Below are 18784 nucleotides of genomic sequence, written 5' to 3'. Positions count from 1 at the left end.
GAGAGAGTCTATATCTGTGTCTTGATGGAGACTGTCTGAGAGCAGGAATAGGGCTGTGCTGTTTGGTGTGAGATGAGTGAATAAAATAAATAAATAAGAGCATCAGACAGAGAACAAGGCCAGAATCACGTGGTGTGCAACAGCAACTGTGCATGTGACTTTCCTGGTGGGATATCGTTCATGCAAACCCACTTGCACAACCACATGTGGTTGTTCCACAGTAGACAGCCTGACAAATGAGAGAAACTGCTTACGTGATTGTCTTCTACTCCATTTGTTTCCTTGACAGGATTCTGGCCTAAGAAGAAGGGGACATTTGAAAGGGACATTTGGAGAAACTGGAACTGGTTAGAGAGGGATAGGTGAGGGTTGTGAAATGAGAGAGGTTTACTAGGCCTGAGCAGGGTTCTTAATGGCAGGACTGTCTGGAAGTCACTGATTCATAGGGTCACAATAACGCCGATGTGATGTGATGTTATAGACACACAGGTGCAGACGTTATAGAAAACAACTGCCCCTGTTAACAGTGTTGATGGGCTGCAGGATGGTAAGAAGTGAAACATTAGTCAAAATCCTAAATCACAATTAGGGCAGGCCAATTTGAATCAACGGAACTTATGGAGGAGCTGATTCACCAGACTGGCACTGATTCAATGGGCCTATTCTAGTGTGATTTACTATGCTAAGCGACAGGATTTTGGCCAATATATATGCATAGGTTTAAATGTACTATGCTGGTGAATTAGGTATCTGACTGTGGGGTCAGAGACTGGGAGTTCAATTCCCCTCTGTGCATCCCAGAATAACCAGACTGGGTGGCCTTGGGCAAGCTGCTCAGTCCCAGGGCTCCCCCTAGAAGAAGGAAAGGGTAAAACACTTCTGATCATTCTCTACCTAGAAAAGCCCAGAAAGGGTTGCCATAAAATTGGAAAATATGACACACAATTATTATCACCTTCACCAATATTGACTGATCCATAATTTAAGGTAAGTTAGAGAAGTGCTAAGGAGGTGAATGGCATCAGTGGGAGAAGACCAGGTCTGGGCACTCCAATTGTGAGTTAATTCTCTGGCTTAGATGGAGATTATTCAATAGAAGAAATCCACTAAAAATCCAGGACTCTCTCTTTCCATTCAGAGGCTCTTCATCCAAACCCATTGAAAGTATCTGATACCAAATGAAGGAATGTCTTTTGTGTGGTTTCCCCCCCCCCCCTTCTTCATTTGGTTTACAAAAGTCCCATCTACAGTATTTAAATAAACTCAATTTTTAAAACTCAATTAAAAACATGGTTGTTTATCCAGGCCTTCCCTCCAGCCACTTCTTGACTTTTCCTTACTTTTTCTATTTTTATTTTATTGTAATCGCTTTGTATTATTATGTATTTGACAGTGTTTTTACTTTCTGATTTTATATTGGAAGCCGCCTAGAGTGGACCGTTGGTCCAGATAGGCAGGATAAAAATCAAATAAATAAATAAATAAATAAATAAATAAATAAATAACTAAATAAATAAATAAATAAATAAATAAATAAATAAATAAATAAATAAATAAATAAAGCTGACAAGACTAGAGGACACAGATTTTGTGTGGTTTTTAAAAGCTAGAGTGAGGCCCTTGTGGCAGCAGGACCTGGAAAAGAGGATATGAACGTCTTTGTGTTTGCCACTGCATGAGGGCAAAGGGGGGGGGGGAGATCTAAAGATATGTTAAGAGCAAAGTATATTTCCTAATTTTACAACATTCAACCCCTATGGACATAATTCCTTCAAAACACATCCTACCTTCATCATAGAATCATTGTAGGGTTGGAAGGGACCTTAGAGGTCTTCTAGTCCAACCCCCTGCCCAAGACAGGAGACTTCATACTATCCAGAACAGATGGCTGCCAAATCTTTTCTTGAAAACCTCCAGCAATCAGGCACCCACAACATCGGGAGGCAAGCTGTTCCACTGCTTAATGGTTCTCACCATCAGGAAATTCCTCCTTATTTCCAGGTTGGGTCTCCCTCTGGCGAGTTTCCACCCATTGGTTCTTGTCCTACCCTCAGGTGTAATAGAGATTAAATTGATGCCCTCTTCCCTGTGGCAACCCTTCAGATACTGGAAGTCTGCCTTGCCCCCATCTATTCTCTAATTTACTTATTTAAAATATTTTACCTCACCTTTCTCCTTAAGAAGGGCCCAAGGTGGCTTTCATCATTGAAAGACAATATTAAAAGCTAAAAAGAGCAAGTATACAAATACTAAAACGATATAATAAATACCACACTATAAAACATGATAAACAAAAGCAACACTAAAAACACATTCACCCGCTTGCAGAAAGACAGGAAAGATTATATCTATTGATATAAAACAGTGGGAAAAAGTTCTAATTGAAGTTACATGGGTTTTCAGGAGGTTCTGAAGCATGTGAGAAGTTGTAATCCCCCATGAAAATCATAAGGGCATGCGAGATGAAGAATTGATGGACAAATTTGGTATCTCTGAGTGTGAAGGAGAGAAGGCTAGTGTGCCGTCCTCTACAGAGCAGAAGTTGGAGGAAAGTCAAGGCTGCGTAGAAGGAGTATTAGTGGAAATAGATCAGGAGAAAGAGGAGTGGAAAGGGTCACTGGAGGTGTGTCTAGCTGAGGAGAAAGGGGAGGAGTTTGACCTAATTGTTTGGGAGGAGGATATAAAAGGAGGGGTTAGCGCGAGAGAATTCAGAATTGTAACGGGCGGTGAACAACCAGAGAGAAAGGATCGAGCAGTACAGACTGAGCTGAGCTATGGGCAAGGGGAATTGCATGGACTGTTGAAGGACTTTCCTAACCTCCAATTGGGAGGAGGACTGTTGCCTCATCCTAAGGATTATCGCGCGTGAGTGGATGATTTGGAACCCATAGAATGGACAGTGGTGGTGTACCCACACAATCAGCGTGTGGGGAGGAGGGTGATCTGTCCCAGTCCCTCTTTAACCCATCAACCGCGCAGGGGACTGGGCGAGACACCCTTGCTGTGGGACAGCCTGTGCCGTGAGGAGCACCTCACTGAGGCCCATAACGTATCACGAGCAGTTTGGTCCGGCCCCTCTGTGAGGAGTGACCTGAAAACGCCTGATGTCAAAGTAAGAAGTTATCGAATCTTACCAGAGTTGAGTTTAATGGACCCGTTTGAGGCTGTTGAGTTGAGTTTGTTTAATAATAAAAGGAGAAATTTTCAAACCACAGAGCAGTCTCTGACTATCTTTCCCGCACAAACCCAGGGGCCGCCCCCAGCAGAAGCTGAACCCATTCACACTGAGTTATGGGGAACAGGTTTGATACCATGAGAAATATGCGAAAGGAATTTGGAGTTCAGACATTAGCAATGTCCCTAAAATTCATAGAGCCATCATCTGGCATCAAATGCCAGGATAACAAAATATCTGTTGCATATTTTTAAATTACTGGTAAAATTCCTTTCCCCCCCCTATGCAATAGAAGTATTGAAAAGGGAATAGCTTCTAGTTCCGCAGAGTCCACTCCTTTCTCATTAACTGGCACTTAAAGTCTCAGCAGCTCACTCTGAGACATTTGAAGGAGAAAGCATAGGAAAAAAAACCATTTCTTTACTTACAATTGTCTGCAATTACAGACTTATGTATGCTGCTTTCTTTACTGTACACATACTTAGCAACCAACGGAACCGATCAGTAGCAAACAACTGCCACCAACAAAGAAAGAGAGGGAAAGGGACAGGCGAGGCTTTCTTTAAAGGAATGATGGATTAGTGCTGGATAAATAATCACCCCAGCCCAGGAAAGTCCTCCCCAGTCCCACAAACTACTGACAGCACACGAAGTTGTAAATAAAATTCCAATATCTTGCGCCAGTCCTGACTGGCACATACCTAATAGCTGAGAAGCCATATTTTGGATGAGAGACAATAACACTGTTTGATTTTCACTTTAAAGTTGATTAATGTATCTTGAATGTTTGATGCAATATATTTAATTTTTCTTTTAAAAAAAGAGAACAATAGATTCCTTATGTTGTTATTTTTTTTTGCTAATAAGGTCATTTTGACCAATTAGTCAGCTAAAAAAATGATCATTTCAAGAAACCAGACTGGAAGTACTTATTTCAGAATATTGTTTCTTCAAGCTTCATTCTCAGTCCTAGATGGGGGTCGATTAGGGCCAGGGCGATCTGTTGGTGTTGATGGTGTGTGGGTATTTCACAGTTCAGACATTTCAATTACACCAGAAATCCAGAGACAAAGGAAGAGTGAGAATTTTGCTTCATTCCAGCTAATACTTTTCCAGCTCCAGTTTGTCAACTTCACTGAAGGCTTTGATTTCTGGTAATGCAAACCAGCCGTCCCTGTTCTACATTTCTGCCCGAAACACAGATGGCAGTGTGTATTTTCAATATGCTTATTGTTTTAAAATTCATTTGGCAGGTTTAACTTAAGAGATAACAGGAGCGTTGCAAACCTGGTCTTTCAGTTGGAGTGGGTTGTCTGAATAAGTGGTAAGGGATTAAGCATACGTGGGTTGTATGAAGTCAGCATTCTGAAAGGTCTACCAAACCTTGTGAACATTTAAGGCAGAGATGGGCAAATGTCTGAGCACCATTTTCCCAGTTCTGGGCCTTCCAGAGGTTTCACACACCCTCTCCAAATAAAACAGAATGTGAATGAAGATTACCTCCATTTTAAAAGAATGACCAACGTCACAAAGGGATGGGTTTGAAAGCTGGGAGGTTAAGAAGGTTGGACAGTTAAGAAATCTGGCAGCCAAATTTTTTTTTGATTTGATTGAAATGTAGTGCTGGAGGATAGCTTTGCAGATATCCTGGATAGCCAGAAAGACAAACCAGTGGATCCTACATAAAATCAAGCCTGAACCATCTCTGGAAGCAAAAATGTTGAAACTGAAGCTGTCCTACTCTGGGCACATCATAAGGAATCGTCTCTGGAAAAGACAATAATGCTGGGAAAAGTGGAAGGCAGCAGGAAAAGAGGAAGATCAAATATGAGAGGGGCTGGCTTCCTAAAGGAAGCCACAGGCTTGAGTCTACAAGACTGAGCAGGGCAGGAGAGGACAGGACATTTTGATGAACTCTGATGCATACGGTCGCCATAAGTTAGAGGACTTAACTCTGGTGTGTGCATGGAGGAGCCCTATTTTTAGCAAGAGACAGTGATGATGCTTCCACTGTTTTAAAAAAAAACATATTAAAGGACTTCCCATTGCATGGTGAGGTTCTAACCTTCCTCCCAAATGGCTTTGGGGAGCACATGGGACATGTGATTTCAACCCCTGTGTTTGAGAATTCTTTGGTGAATCTGCAGAGGAACCATATCATGTCTGCTGTGGGCTCTGTCCCAACACACTGCCAAGGATTCTGTTACTCATTCTAAGGCACATGGTCCCCTGTGTTAGACACCAACACTTAGAAACTGGAGTTAGCAAGGCCAATGGTGAAGCATTCTGGAAGCTGTAGTTCAGCAACATTTGAAGACACATGCCTATTCTGAGGCATGTTCTTGGTTTATTGGAGCAGCATAATGTCTGCTAGGCTTTATCATTAACCCACATGTACCCAACATTCACAAAGAAGCTACAGGGTTTTCTTTGGTCTGCATATTTAAGTGAACCATCTTAATCTGCATCCCTCCCCAAGCTAATACAGTGGACCCCTCTACTTACGGAATTAACCCATATTGGAACTTTGGCTGCAGGTCGAAAAGTCTGTAGGTCGAATCTCCATTGACCTACAATGCATTGAAAACTGATTAATCCGTAACCGGCTGTTTTTGTTCCATTTTGTTTTTTTTCTGGTCTGTAGGTAGATTCACCGGCTGCAAGTCAAACCTAAATTTTGCAGCCAGAGAAGTCTGTAACTCGAAAAATCTGTAAGTCGAGCTGTTCTGTAAATTGAGGGTCCACTGTATGTGGATTAGAATACTGTTGCCCAACACTGCTCTGCATTTTAACTTGAATTGTATGTACCTAAGTTAGGGAAAGTTGTGTAGAAGAAATGCACAATGTACCGAACGACACATCTCAATATGTGAACTTTACGAACACGAATGAATGGAAATGAATGCAGATTTTCATAATGGTCAGCATATTGCTGCATAACTCTACCAGAGTAGCAGGAATGACATCACCAGCCTCAGCAGACTGTTTTGATTTGCAGGTTGCCTGTGATTCATGCACAATGAGACAAAGTCATGCTCAAGCCAAAATCAAAGCAGGAACTCTTTAATTAGAGGCCATGTACAGCTACTGGTGATGTCACTGCAGCTGCATGGGCAGAGCTATGCAACAGGATTTACTCTCCTACACTTGTTATTGGCCTTAAAGGAGAAGATCAATAATAGTGGATATTAGTAGTGCAGGACAGCTTCTCCATTATTATTGATCTTCTCACTGGGAAGCTCTATGGGTTACAAACAGTACTTTGAATGGGGCATGGGAATGGTTCAACAACTAGTCTGCAAACATGAAATCTGTGAAAGAACCAGATTCTGTTGCACCATCTGTCTGTACTAGTTGACATTTCTCTTGTGGTTTTTAAAGTACAGTGGTGCCTCATTTAGCAATGTTAATTCGTTCTGAAAAAATTGCTGCTAAGCGATTTCATCGCTAAGCGAAACACGGTTTCGCATTGAAATGCATTGAAAACCAGATAATCCGTTCCAATAGGAACTAATTGCCATCCTTAAGCAAAAATAGCCATAGGAAACATCACTAAGCGAAACACGTTTCCCCAATTGAAATGCATTGAAACCTATTCAATGCATCTCAATGGGGAAAAAATACAACAACAAATTTAAAAAGAGTCAGAACAAAGTCACATTTGGTTAACAAAGGGTTTATTAAGTGCACTTTATGATTTTAAACAGTAAACTTTAACTTTATAAATAACAGAAAAACATTTAAAAAACAGCAAACATGAGGCTGTTAAAACCATCGTTAAGCGAAACAGGAGACCAAAAATTTAATCGCTATGTGAAGCATGGTCCCAACCATCGCTAAGCGAAAATTGCCCATAGGGACCATCGCTAAATGAAGCGCAAAAACGCTCCGGAAAAGTCGTCGCTAAGCGATTTTGTCACTAAACGGAGCGCCCATTATGCGAGGCACCACTGTACTGTCTCCCCACCCCCTGCCCCCAGCTGCTTTTATGATGGGAAACTCTTGAATAAAAACTACCACCACCTAGAGATGTTTTAATATTTGATACAGATGTGTGATAACAGGTCTCTGATAATCAATGCAATAAGAGCTTGAAAAATGCCACATGCATCTTCTTTTTAACAAAAGAAAAGAAAGCGATGCATAATATGAAATAAATTATAGCAGTTTTTGACCTGTGTTATGTACATCATTGACTGAAACATACAGTGGAAGCTTTGTTCAGTAGTTAATGGCATAGACAAGACGGCCATAAATAAATCTAATGAGGCCAAGTCTACAGGAAAAGAAAGTCTTCCCAGGGGAAAGAGGGAGAGTTACGTGATAGATGTATGCATAGGAAACTGGGGGATTTAATGAAGTGATGATGTGCGTTATTTACCCGGATACTAAGTGGTGAAATTATTACATCTACACGGTAGGTTTTAATCATCTGCTGTTGTTGCGAGTGATCAAGGAAACACCAGAGTGTGAACCAAGTCAAAGCTGATTGAAATCAACGGTAAGAAATCTTGTAGATCAGAAATGGTGGGCCACAATGGCCATCTTTATGTGCTGTGGCAGTTTGATAGATGTGAAAGCAGAGGTTAAGAAATGAGTCCTCCCCTCCTTTTTTTAGATTACAGCTCTCAGATTCTCCCAAGATGTGGCCTGTTCTAGGAGCTGTAGCCCCCAAAAAAGTAACTCTCCAATCCCTGCTTAAATGTTTCTTCCAATGTCCCATTCTCTACTTGCCCAGTGTTCTGTCACACCCTTAAACGGTGGTTCCCAACCTTGGGTCTTCAGATGTTCCTGAACTAAAGCTCCCAGAAGCCTTCACCTCTAGCTGTGCTGGCCAGGATTTCTGGGAGTTGTAGTCCAAGAACATCTGGGGAATCCAAGATTGGGAACCACTGTTCTAGAGTGGCCAAGGAACTGGGCAGGGCTACACCAATGGAGAAGGTTTTAATGATCAGTATCACTGAGATGGCAGGAAATAGGTTTAGCCAATGCACATTGCCTTGAAGTGTATCTCCTTGCTTTCTCCCATATGATGGCTTAATAGTTAATGAATGTGATTTAGAGTAAAACATGCAAACTAAAGAAGTAATTGTGTCTCAAAGTAATGAGAGAAAATACCAGAACATAAAGTTTCTGTTTGTTTGTAGTAGTAGAGTAGCCTGCATAATTAACTTGTAAACTGCCCAGAGAGTGCTGTCAGTGGTATGGGGTGGTATATAGGCAAGACACTTTGGTTTGCTCTAGTTGTAATTGTGTGTTCCTAAGTTGATTCTGACTTACTGCAACTCCTTCCAGGGTTTCCTAGGTTAATGCCATGATAAATTATTATTATTTTTGATTAGGAGAAAACATGTGGTACGTGTACTCATTTTATAAAACACCATATAATAATCAGAGCATGCATAACCATTTACAGTTTGATTATATAGTTGTAGTAAAGTAAATGTAGGTGTGGAGTCCTGAGAGATGTGAAGACTACAGTCATGCCCCGCTTAACTATTACCCCGCATTACGATGAATACGCTTTACGACAATGTTTTTATTATCGCAATTGTGATCGCAAAACGATGGTCTAAATGGGGGAATTTTGCTTTGCGATGATCAGTTCCCTGCTTTGGGAGCCAATTTTCACTTTACGACAATCAAAAACAGCTGATTGTTGGGTTTTCAAAAGGCCACTGGGTGCTTAAAATGGCTCCCCGCTGTGCTTAGGGACTGATTCCTCACTATACAGGCACCGAAAATGGCCACCATATGGAGGATCTTCTTTGGACAGTGAGTTTTCAGCCCACTGGAATGCATTGAACGGTTTTCAATGCGTTTCAATGGGCTTTTTAATTTCCCTTTACAATGTTTTCGCTTAACAACGATTTTCCTGGAATGGATTATCATCGTTAAGAGATGCACCACTGTATGTGAAAGGCTATGGGACATACATAATTTTCTTTCTCTGAAGCAAAAACTTTTCTGTGAGGTAAAATATATCCCTCCTTTTTCAATGAACATGTGAACTTTACATGCGAACATATAAATTAGGAGTCTCATGATGCAATGGTTAAACTGCAGTACTACAGTGAAAACTCTGCTCATGACCCAAGTTCAATCCCAGGCTCAGGTAGGTGGTGTGTGGTTGGCAGAGCCTTCCATCCTACTGAGGTTGGTAAGCTGAGTACCCAGTTCCTGGAAGGGGTTGCAATGGGTAACTTGCAAAATTAAATTGTGAACTGCTCAGAGAGCGCTTGGAGCACCATGGGGCAGTATATAAGCAGCACACTTCCCCCATCCCTTTCAGCCAGAGCTAATATACCGTATTTTTCCATGTATAAGACTATACTTTTGTCTAAAATCTTTAGACTAAAAATTGAGGGTCGTCTTATACACGGAAGCTGAGGAGGGAAAAACCAAGTGGAGGGGAAAGCCGGATCCAAGTGATCATGCAGGGCTTTCCCCTCCACTTGCTAAGCCTTAGCAAAGGGAAAGCAGGGATCAAAGTGCTGCAGGATCGCTTTGATCCCTGCTTTCCCCTCTGCTTGCTAAGTCCCATGGGGCTTAGCACAAAGGGAGAAAGCAGGGATCAAAGCCATCCTGCAGCATTTTGACCCTTTTTACCCTATATTTGCTAAGCCCCACTTAGATTTATTAATTTTGGATTAGAAAAGTGGGGGGCGTCTTATACACAGAAAAATACGGTAGTTGCATGTGGTTGAGTCAATTCTGGCTTATGGTGACCTAGCTCAGAGAGATGGAATACCAAGCCACAGAGTTGGGGATCAGGAGTTTGATTCCCCACTGTGTCTTCCAGAAGAAGAGCTGGAGTATGTGGTCTTGCACAGGTTTCCTGGAAAGCCACTAGAAGAAGAGAGTGGTAAACTACTTTTGGTTGGATAGCTCAGATATCTTGCTGTAGAGCCAGAGTTTGGGAATTCCCCACTGTGCATCCCAGAAGAGCCAACCTATGTAGTCTTGGACATGCTGCACAGTCTTAGGATACCCCAGAAGGGACTGGTAAACTATTTCTTAGTACTCTGTATCTACCTAGAAAAATCCTGGAGAGGGTCACCATAAATCAGAATTGTCTTGAGGGAACACAAGTATTATTAAACTAAAGGTGTAAAAGATGAATTGTGCAAGTTTGCCTTTCCTTCCGTCCTTATTGTTGTGGGAGGTCCTGCTCCAGAGTAGAACATCTTAGTTGTTTGCTGGTGCATGGTGGATCCTTCTGGAGTTGCGTTCAGTTATTTTCCTTTTTGTTTAGAGTTACCTTTTCATTAAAATTGTAAAATTCCACTTTTATGTTGCTTTCTCCCATGGACAAGAAAAATCCCAGATGACTTAGAATCATAGAAGAGTGAACTTGGAAGGGGCCTATAAGGCCATCTAGTCCAACCCCCTGCTCGATGCAGGAATACAAATCAAAGGATATGAAAGGGTATCTTATAGGCTTACAAATAAAGAGAGGAAAATTTCCCTAACTAACAACTTAATGGCGGAGACGTTTCCTTCTCCCAGGGGACGCAGCCATGTCATCTCCCACTCTGGCACATGACATATGGGGACAAACAACATTGGCTATTCTTGGAGGTACAGTCGTGTCCCACTTAATGATTACCCCGCATTACAACAAATTCGCTTTACGATGATGTTTTTGTAATCGCAAAACGATGGTCTAAATGGGGGAATTTCGCTTTGCGATGATCGATGCCCTGCTTCGGGAACCGATTTTTGCTTTACAACCATCAAAAACAGCTGATCGTTGAGGTTTCAAAATGGCCACCGGGTGCTTAAAATGGCTCCCCACTGTGCTTAGAGACGGATTCCTCGCTATACAGGCACAGAAAATGGCCGCCGTATGGAGGATCTTCGCTGGACAGTGAGTTTTTAGCCCATTGGAACGCATTGAACAGTTTTCACTGTGTTTCAGTGGGTTTTTAAATTTTGCTTTACGATGTTTTCATTTAACAGCGATTTTCCTGGAACGGATTCTCGTCATTAAGCGAGGCACCACTGTACAGATTATCGAAATTTATACACATGAGCCAATACAGAAATGCTGAATGTTACTATTGCACTGGAGAAGGGTCAAATCAAGCAAACGTTTGAACTCCTTTGGGCTGCTCACAATATAGTGACCCATCTTTCAGGGCATAAAGCAAGAACAGGAAGCCATTGTGAGATGAGAAATTAGACACTTATTAAAACCTGGAGCCAGAAGACATAGCCTTTTCTTCTCAGCAAATCTGTTCCCCATGTAAACGGTTGAAAGGTCCCCTCCCCTCCCCTGTACTTCCTCTCCCTTTCCTCTGTCATTTCTCTCCCTCTTTCTCTCTTTCTGTTCTCATTTCCAGGAGTTGCTTGGAAGTCGTAGCTGTTTTGGGATTCCTTCTGATGACTAATCTTTATATGCTGTTGGACCAAGCGCAGCGAGACCCGGAGGAAGAAAGAGATTCTCATTCAAAGCTGTCAGCGCTTTCTGCTCCATGCCATAAATATCTCTAGCTGGTCTATCAATTTCTCTCTTTCTGAGGTTTTGAAAAAAAAGTCTTTGTGTGGGGTGGAATAAATAAAACCGACAAAAGAAGGGACAGCCGCTGAGGAGCTGCCACCACAGTCTTCTTCGTTAGCTCGCAAATGATACACAATGTCCTATTTTGTAAACAGTCCCAGAGCACAAACAGCAGAGGTCAGAGAACAGCGCATGGCGAGGTTGCTGAAATATGGTTTATATTAGGGAAAACTAGAGACAGGGGAGGCTGGAACCTGATTATTCCTTTTGCTTCTGATTTCCCCAATCTCCTTAGGGCAAGTTAACTTGATTATGGTTATTTACATAACACAAATTTGCCTCCCCTGAAGCCCCTCAGAGGTTTTGAACTACATTTCCCATCATCCATGAATATGGTTAATGGTCAGGGGTTACGTGGGCTGTTTTCCAAAATATCTGGAGAATGCAAGCTTGTGAAAGCTTCACATAACCAGCATTGCTCTACATTGTATATTGTGGGGAAATATATGAACAAGACAGGTTTTTTTTTAAATTCCAGGAAGCTTACATAATTAAGGCAGGGCAGGTGGTAGTAACGGGAGACCCTGTACTGCTTTTTCTATCGACAGCCCTTAATCAGCTCGCTAAACTTTTAGTAATGAGAAAGTGTGCATTTTTCATGGTTTTAAGATTTTTATAACCCCATAAAAGTCAAAGTTATATTGTGCACTTGCAGAGATATGATAGCTTCACCTGCGTAATAATTGTGTGCCATTGTGATCCCCTCTTGGCGTTTTCTGGACCCTTTGTCTAGAGTATTTCATTCACAATAGGAGACCCAGAGTTTTTCGACTCAACACCTTTTATTTGAAGGAGATATTTCAACAACTTCTAACAGGTTCATTCGCAAAACTTTGTAACCCCAGTTTAACACCACTGTTCTCTTAAACAGGCCATTCTGTCACCTCTACTTCCTGTTGCAACACTCAACTAGATCTTCTTTGGGACACTGGGGTGGAGGATGATGCCCATTTCCACTCTTGCTTTTCCTTTTCTGTCTCCTTTTGCCCTTTCTCTCTTTCTCAGAGCAACAAGCTGGATCACTAATTTCTTGGGGTAGTCTCCATAGGCTCAAACACTTCCTTCTCTGTTTATTCTTGTTTTCTCCTTCTAGCCTTTCCCTGTTTCCCCAAAAGGAGGGTTTGGAGGGGGTTGGTGTCTTCTCTGTCTCTCTGCGTCTTCCTTGGGTATCCTCAGCTGGGCCTGTCTTCTTCCCTCATCACCTGCTTCCAATATTCCAGAGGAACAAACCTAGCCATCTCCCTCATCTGCGTCACACAAGCCATTGACTCTGTCTCCTTCACTTCTTCCGTTCTCTCTTTCCCCCTCTTTTCCTTTTTTCTCTCTCTCCAACTTCCTCTAGCTCTTCCTTCCCGATCAGTTGGTTGTTGAGCCTTCAGGTGTTCCAGGACTCTCTGGTATTTCCAAAGAACCAGACTCAACCAGAATCTCTCCCATCTCTATGGGGAAGCTGGAGGTTGGTATCTCTATTGTGTCATCTGGGAGAGGGGACCCTAGGGTTTTCTAGATATAAACTACTCAAAAGTGGATTGCAGCCTTTACTGCTGGGACGTGGTGGCGTGGCGGGCTAAACTGCAGAAGCCTGTGCTGCAGGGTCAGAAGACCAGCAGTTGTAAGATCGAATCCACGCGATGGAGTGAGTGCCTGTCGCTTGTCCCAGCTCCCACCAACCTAGCGGTTCGAAAGCATGCAAATGCAAGTAGATAAATAGGGACCACCTTGGTGGGAAGGTAACAGCGTTTCGTGTATAAGTCGCACTGGCCATGTGACCACGGAAGATTGTCTTCGGACAAACGCTGGCTCTATGGCTTGGAAACGGGGATGAGCACTGCCCCCTAGAGTCAAACATGACTGGACAAAAAATTGTCAAGGGGAACCTTTACCTTTACCTTACTGCTAGTGGCTGTCTCGGACAAGGCAACCCACCCAAGGCCATATAAGTGTCAGGACATACATATAACCTTCTCAGCTATCCAAACTCCAGGAGATGTCAGTTGGCCATCTCTCAGGAGACACAACAGAGAATCGGATTCTTGATGCTGTTGCTTTAGCCCACTAAATTATACTAGCTGTAGCTACATCAAAAACACAGCAATTCCACAGTAAATCCCCTTCTGGAGTCCTGCTTGCCCAAGTCCACTTAATAAATTTCTCACTGTCTCAGAACAGGAAACAGGAGCCTTCTGATTCATAACATGGAACAAAGCAAGGAATAAAGTAACAGGCATGCTTACCCAGAAGTACTGAGGGACATACTTCCTAGGTGAGCCTGGTTAGGATCACTGATGTATAGGGCAGGCCTATATATGTTCCCCAGAAATAAGTCTCACTGTGTCCAGAAGGGCTAATTTCCAGGTAAGCATGTGTAGGCTTCAGCCTTTTGACACTCACCTGGAAGTCAGTGTGGCTTATGTAGGAACAGATATGTGTAATCCATGTAGTTCAATGACAAATGCTATCTATGTATTTCAGTGATAAATGCGCCTATTTTATATGCAGGAAGCCCTGGAGTCAGCCTTCAGCATTTTGAGAGTAGCAAGAAAGATCCCTTTTATGAAACTCTACAGCTGGCTTTTCTATCCTTTCTTTCCCCACCAGAGCCACGGAGGCCACACTAGCCCCTGTCCACAAAACCACTTAAAAACCTGCAAGCTAGCTGCAAGGGGAAAATTTTGCTATACAAAACTGTTGCTCCTGGAGGGTTTTGGTCTGTGGTCTGTTATTTCCCATGTGTGTGTGTGTGTGGCTTGTGGGAAGGGTCCCAGGCCATGAGAAAATGGCCGTGGAGGCCACATTTGTTTCCTTGCTCCCCAGCAGCTGAGCGGGAAAACTCATCATCCTGCCTCCTCGCCTGATTGGTCAACAGCCCAGGGAGGCAGGGAAGCCCTGGCTGGTCTACTTCCGCGATTGGCACAGCACAAATGACGACGGCCATACGCAGTGTTAAGAGGACGGCCCAGTTCTGGAGGGAGGGTCCAATTGGGCCAGCTACCTCTGGTGGCAATATTCATATATATCTCCCCTGGGAGACGAATACGAATGTCCGATCCCAAGTAAAAACCTACTTTTCCACGTTCTCAAAGGATTCTCTGTTTTCAGTTTAATCCTTTTCCTGTCTCCTATGGTTGAAGGCAAATAAATGAGTTGCTAATAAGGCGGGATCTGCTCAGTGGGTTGGACGGCCTAGCTGCAGAGCCAGAGGTTGGAAGTTTGAATCCCTATTGTGCCTTCCAGGAGAGGGTCACATATGTGGTTAATGGATGTTGAGGAAGATACATTGGCATAAGGCAAAGAGTGTAAACTGCACTGGCCATCATTTCTTTCTGCTCATCCTCCTCTCCCGTATTTGGAAAGAGCGAGTGAGATAAAGTAACTTCAGTGCAGGTCTAGCCCTAACAGTTTGGCTTTCGCTTCGGGTAAAACTGCAGAAGCCTCTGTGCAGCAAGGTCAGAAGACCTGCAGTCGTAAGATCGAATCCACGTGATGGAGTGAGCTCCCGTCGCTTGTCCCACCTCCTGCCAACCTAGCAGTTCGAAAGCATGTAAAAAATGGGAGCAGATCAATAGGTACCACCTCGGTGGGAAGGTCATGTTGTTCTGTGTCTAGTCGCACTGGCCACATGACCACGGAACTGTCTATGGACAAATGCTGGCTCTATGGCTTGGAGACGGGGATGAGCTCCATGCCCTAGAGTCGTACACGACTGGACTAAATGTCAAGGGGAACCTTTACCTAAATGAAGACTCCAAGAGGGAATTTAAGTGAGAATTTCTGCAGCGTTTCTATTTCTCTTGAGCTGGGGAAGTTAAATGTAATACCATGCTGTGACATCCACAGCACACAGGACACCAGTTCTGATGATTCCATGGGCTGTATAACTCAGACCTATTTTTGAGGACTTAGTAGTTGCTTTACTGCATAGCCTCCGGTTCGGAAGAAATCATCATTTTTCCATGCCTTCCTTTTAAAAAGAAAAGATCGAGCCACCATGAAATATCTTTGAAAGCAAAGGTGGTGGCAAATATCCCCTCATCTCTTTCTCCCTCTCTCTTCATGAATGGAAAAACAAGAAAGGGGCGGGGAATATTTACACATTTAATTGAGGAAGAAGACTATTTAAAAAGAAATAAATGGTGTTTTCCTCTGCTTGTCAGGAAGCTTGGTTGGGTTCTGAAGTAATAAATCCAAGGTATGAATCCACCAAGGGAAATGTCCAACAACAGCAGTTTTTGACAGAGGTTATAAAGGTCGGGAGCTTTTTGTGGGACTGAAGCATCTGAATAGCAGGATTCAATTGTGAAAGGGTCACGTAGATATGGACCGAGAAGCAGTGAGCAGAGAATATATATACCATTCATGTGTCAAGATTTCTTTATGGCTACAGCAGAGCAAATACACCTCCCTCCTCCCATCTCATTCTTAACATGCCCCCCTTGGAACCATTGCCAACCCTTATCAAAATCCTCATTTGTTTATTTTATGTTTTAAATTGAAAACACCTGCATCAACAAGACTTTCTGCTACTTGGGGGTTGGCTGACCACCATAATTTTAACTGGCATGGGCGCTCATAAGGAAGCAGAAGGTCTCTGTCATAACACAGATCTCAAGCTGTGGAAGACTTTAAAGTTAATACCGATATTTTGAATTGTGGCTGGAAGCTAACTGGTAGCTCACTAGCTGAAAACTGTGTTTCTTTGTGGCCTTGGCAGAAAGGAGAAAATCCAGTATTGCACAATTCAAAGATGTTTTGAAGGGAAGATGTATTGTCGTTGTTCTTGTTAGATGCTTCCGATTTATGACAACTCTATGAATAAATTATCTCCTCAACAGCCTTGTAAACCCAATCCTGTGGCTTCCTTTAGAAAGTCAATCCAGCTCATATTTGATCTTCCTCTTTTCCTGCTGCATTCCACCTTTCCCAGCATTACTGTCTTTTCCAGAGAATCCTGCCTTCTCATGGTGTGTCCAAAGTAGGACAGGCACATCATTTTTTTTTTGCCTCCAGAGATAGTTTAGGCTTGATTTGTTCTAAGGCTCACTTGTTTGTCTTTCTGGAAGTCCAGGTGTTCAGAAAGTTCTGCTCCAACACAGTATTTCAAACGAATCGAATTATTTCAGCTGAAATTTCTTTACTGTCCAGCTTTTACATCCATACATAGTGATCGGGAATACAATAGCGTGGATGGTCTTCCTCCTTATACCTGAATAGCTTTTCAAATTCCTTCTATGCTGCCTTCTGATACTCCGTCTTCTTATGATTTCTTGGCTACAGTCTCCATTTAGATTGATGGTGGAACCAAGATGTACAAAATATTTTGCAATTTCATTTTCTTCACTGTCAGCATTAAAACTGTGTAGTTCTTCTGCAGTCATTATTTTTGTCTTCTTAATGTTCAAGTGCAGTCATGCTTTGGCATTTTCTTCTTCCGGTTTCATCAGAAGTCATTTTAAGCTATTGCTGCATTCTGCTACTAAGATGGTGCCATCTGCATATCTTAAAATATTGAGGTTTTATCTACCAACGTTCATTCCTTCATGTGCACAGGCCCTGAGAGTCACTGTGGGGATGTTTTATTTGCCAGAGAAAAGCAGGCTGAAAGTTATGATTTAGCTTAACTGTAAGCAATAGCATTTCAGCCTACAAACTGTAGGTGTTTAATAAAAAAAAAGAAATCAAGATACAAAGGCCACACCTTGACAAATCAAATGCCAGCTTTTTGTTCTTGTTGCGACCATCTCTGACTGTCCCCTGCTTTGATGCCTTTAATAGAAATTTTCTACATAACATCTACAGTTCTACACTCATCTTTGACATGTCACAAAGCCTAGAAGACTCCACTTTGAAAATAATAATAATAATAATAATAATAATAATAATAATAATAATAATAATAATAATAATAATAATAATAATAATAATAATAATAATAATAATAATAATAATAATAATAATAATAATAATAATAATAATAATAATAATAATAAATACTTGTAAGGTGTTAGACCTTTTGAAGAACATACCAAATTATTTTTGACAGAAAGCTAAGTTCCATATTACCTGCTACAAGATTTCTAGCTGGAACAGTTAAAAAATGGAAAATTATTTTAAATGGCTTTATGCCACATTTTCAACGGTTCTTTTTCCAGGTCCACTTTGTATAGAGAACTGTTTGTATATACCAAATGACCTTTCAGTGTGCAGATATGTATTTGTTCTTTAACTGGAGATTTTTTCAAAAATCACAACCTTTCAGACGTTTCTATGTATCCATACCCTAGATCAACTATTTAATTTATTTATTTATTGCATTTATACCCCACCTATCTAGTTGAACGACCACTCTAGTGGCTTCCAACATATATAACAACATATAAAATATAACAAAAATTTAAAACATCAATAGACAAGTTATTCAAGATGGGAAAAGAAAAAAAAGAAGAAAAAGAAAAATATATCAATTATGATCCCTTTAAATATCTTGTGCTTTTCAGCTAGTACCGTAATAATGTCATTGACCCTCAACCTTTCCATGATCTCAATACTGAGATGACTTTTTACCTGCTTTATTTAGGTAGCATGTGCTCCGTACAAAACTGGACACGTCTCAGAGGAATGCTTTGGCTTGGACAGCATCCCTCTTTAGAAGATGATTGATGAAGTCCTTCCCAAGACTTTTTAGAATAATCCTGTGTGATCTTTCTCTCTCCAACAGTTTTATGTCAGGGGGACATTTTTTACAAGCAGTTAGAAGAGAGTGAGAGAATACGGGCCATATTTCTTGCAGAAGTTTTGTTTGGTTTGTTGAATCCAGATGGTCAGGGTGAGGTACAATCCACGGTGCTGTCAATACCAGATTTTAGGACAGAAATGTGAGGCCCTGTTCACAAGGAACAGCCTCCTCACTAATGATAACATTGCTGGGTACCAGATTTTTAGCTGAACATTGGATAAATGTCCTTAACAGTAAGATGAGGGTGGCATGCCTGGAATTGTGGTGGGGGGTCTTACTTACTGGGGATCTTGAAGCAAATGGTACATCTATT

General features: G+C 41.9%; 1 long non-coding RNA gene across 1 annotated transcript; it reads left to right on the top strand.

Annotated features, from left to right (window-relative positions):
- The first annotated feature begins 7596 nt into the window (after positions 1–7596).
- On the top strand, positions 7597–12276 carry LOC144588584 (uncharacterized). The gene is made up of 2 exons (XR_013544200.1): positions 7597–7676; positions 11521–12276. It is a non-coding gene; the product is annotated as an uncharacterized LOC144588584 (long non-coding RNA).
- Positions 12277–18784: the final 6508 nt, after the last annotated feature.

The sequence above is a fragment of the Pogona vitticeps genome, chromosome 4 (genome assembly GCF_051106095.1).
Source record: "Pogona vitticeps strain Pit_001003342236 chromosome 4, PviZW2.1, whole genome shotgun sequence".
In the NCBI taxonomy this organism is placed as follows: domain Eukaryota; kingdom Metazoa; phylum Chordata; class Lepidosauria; order Squamata; family Agamidae; genus Pogona; species Pogona vitticeps.
This window is presented reverse-complemented; position numbering and strand designations above follow the sequence as displayed.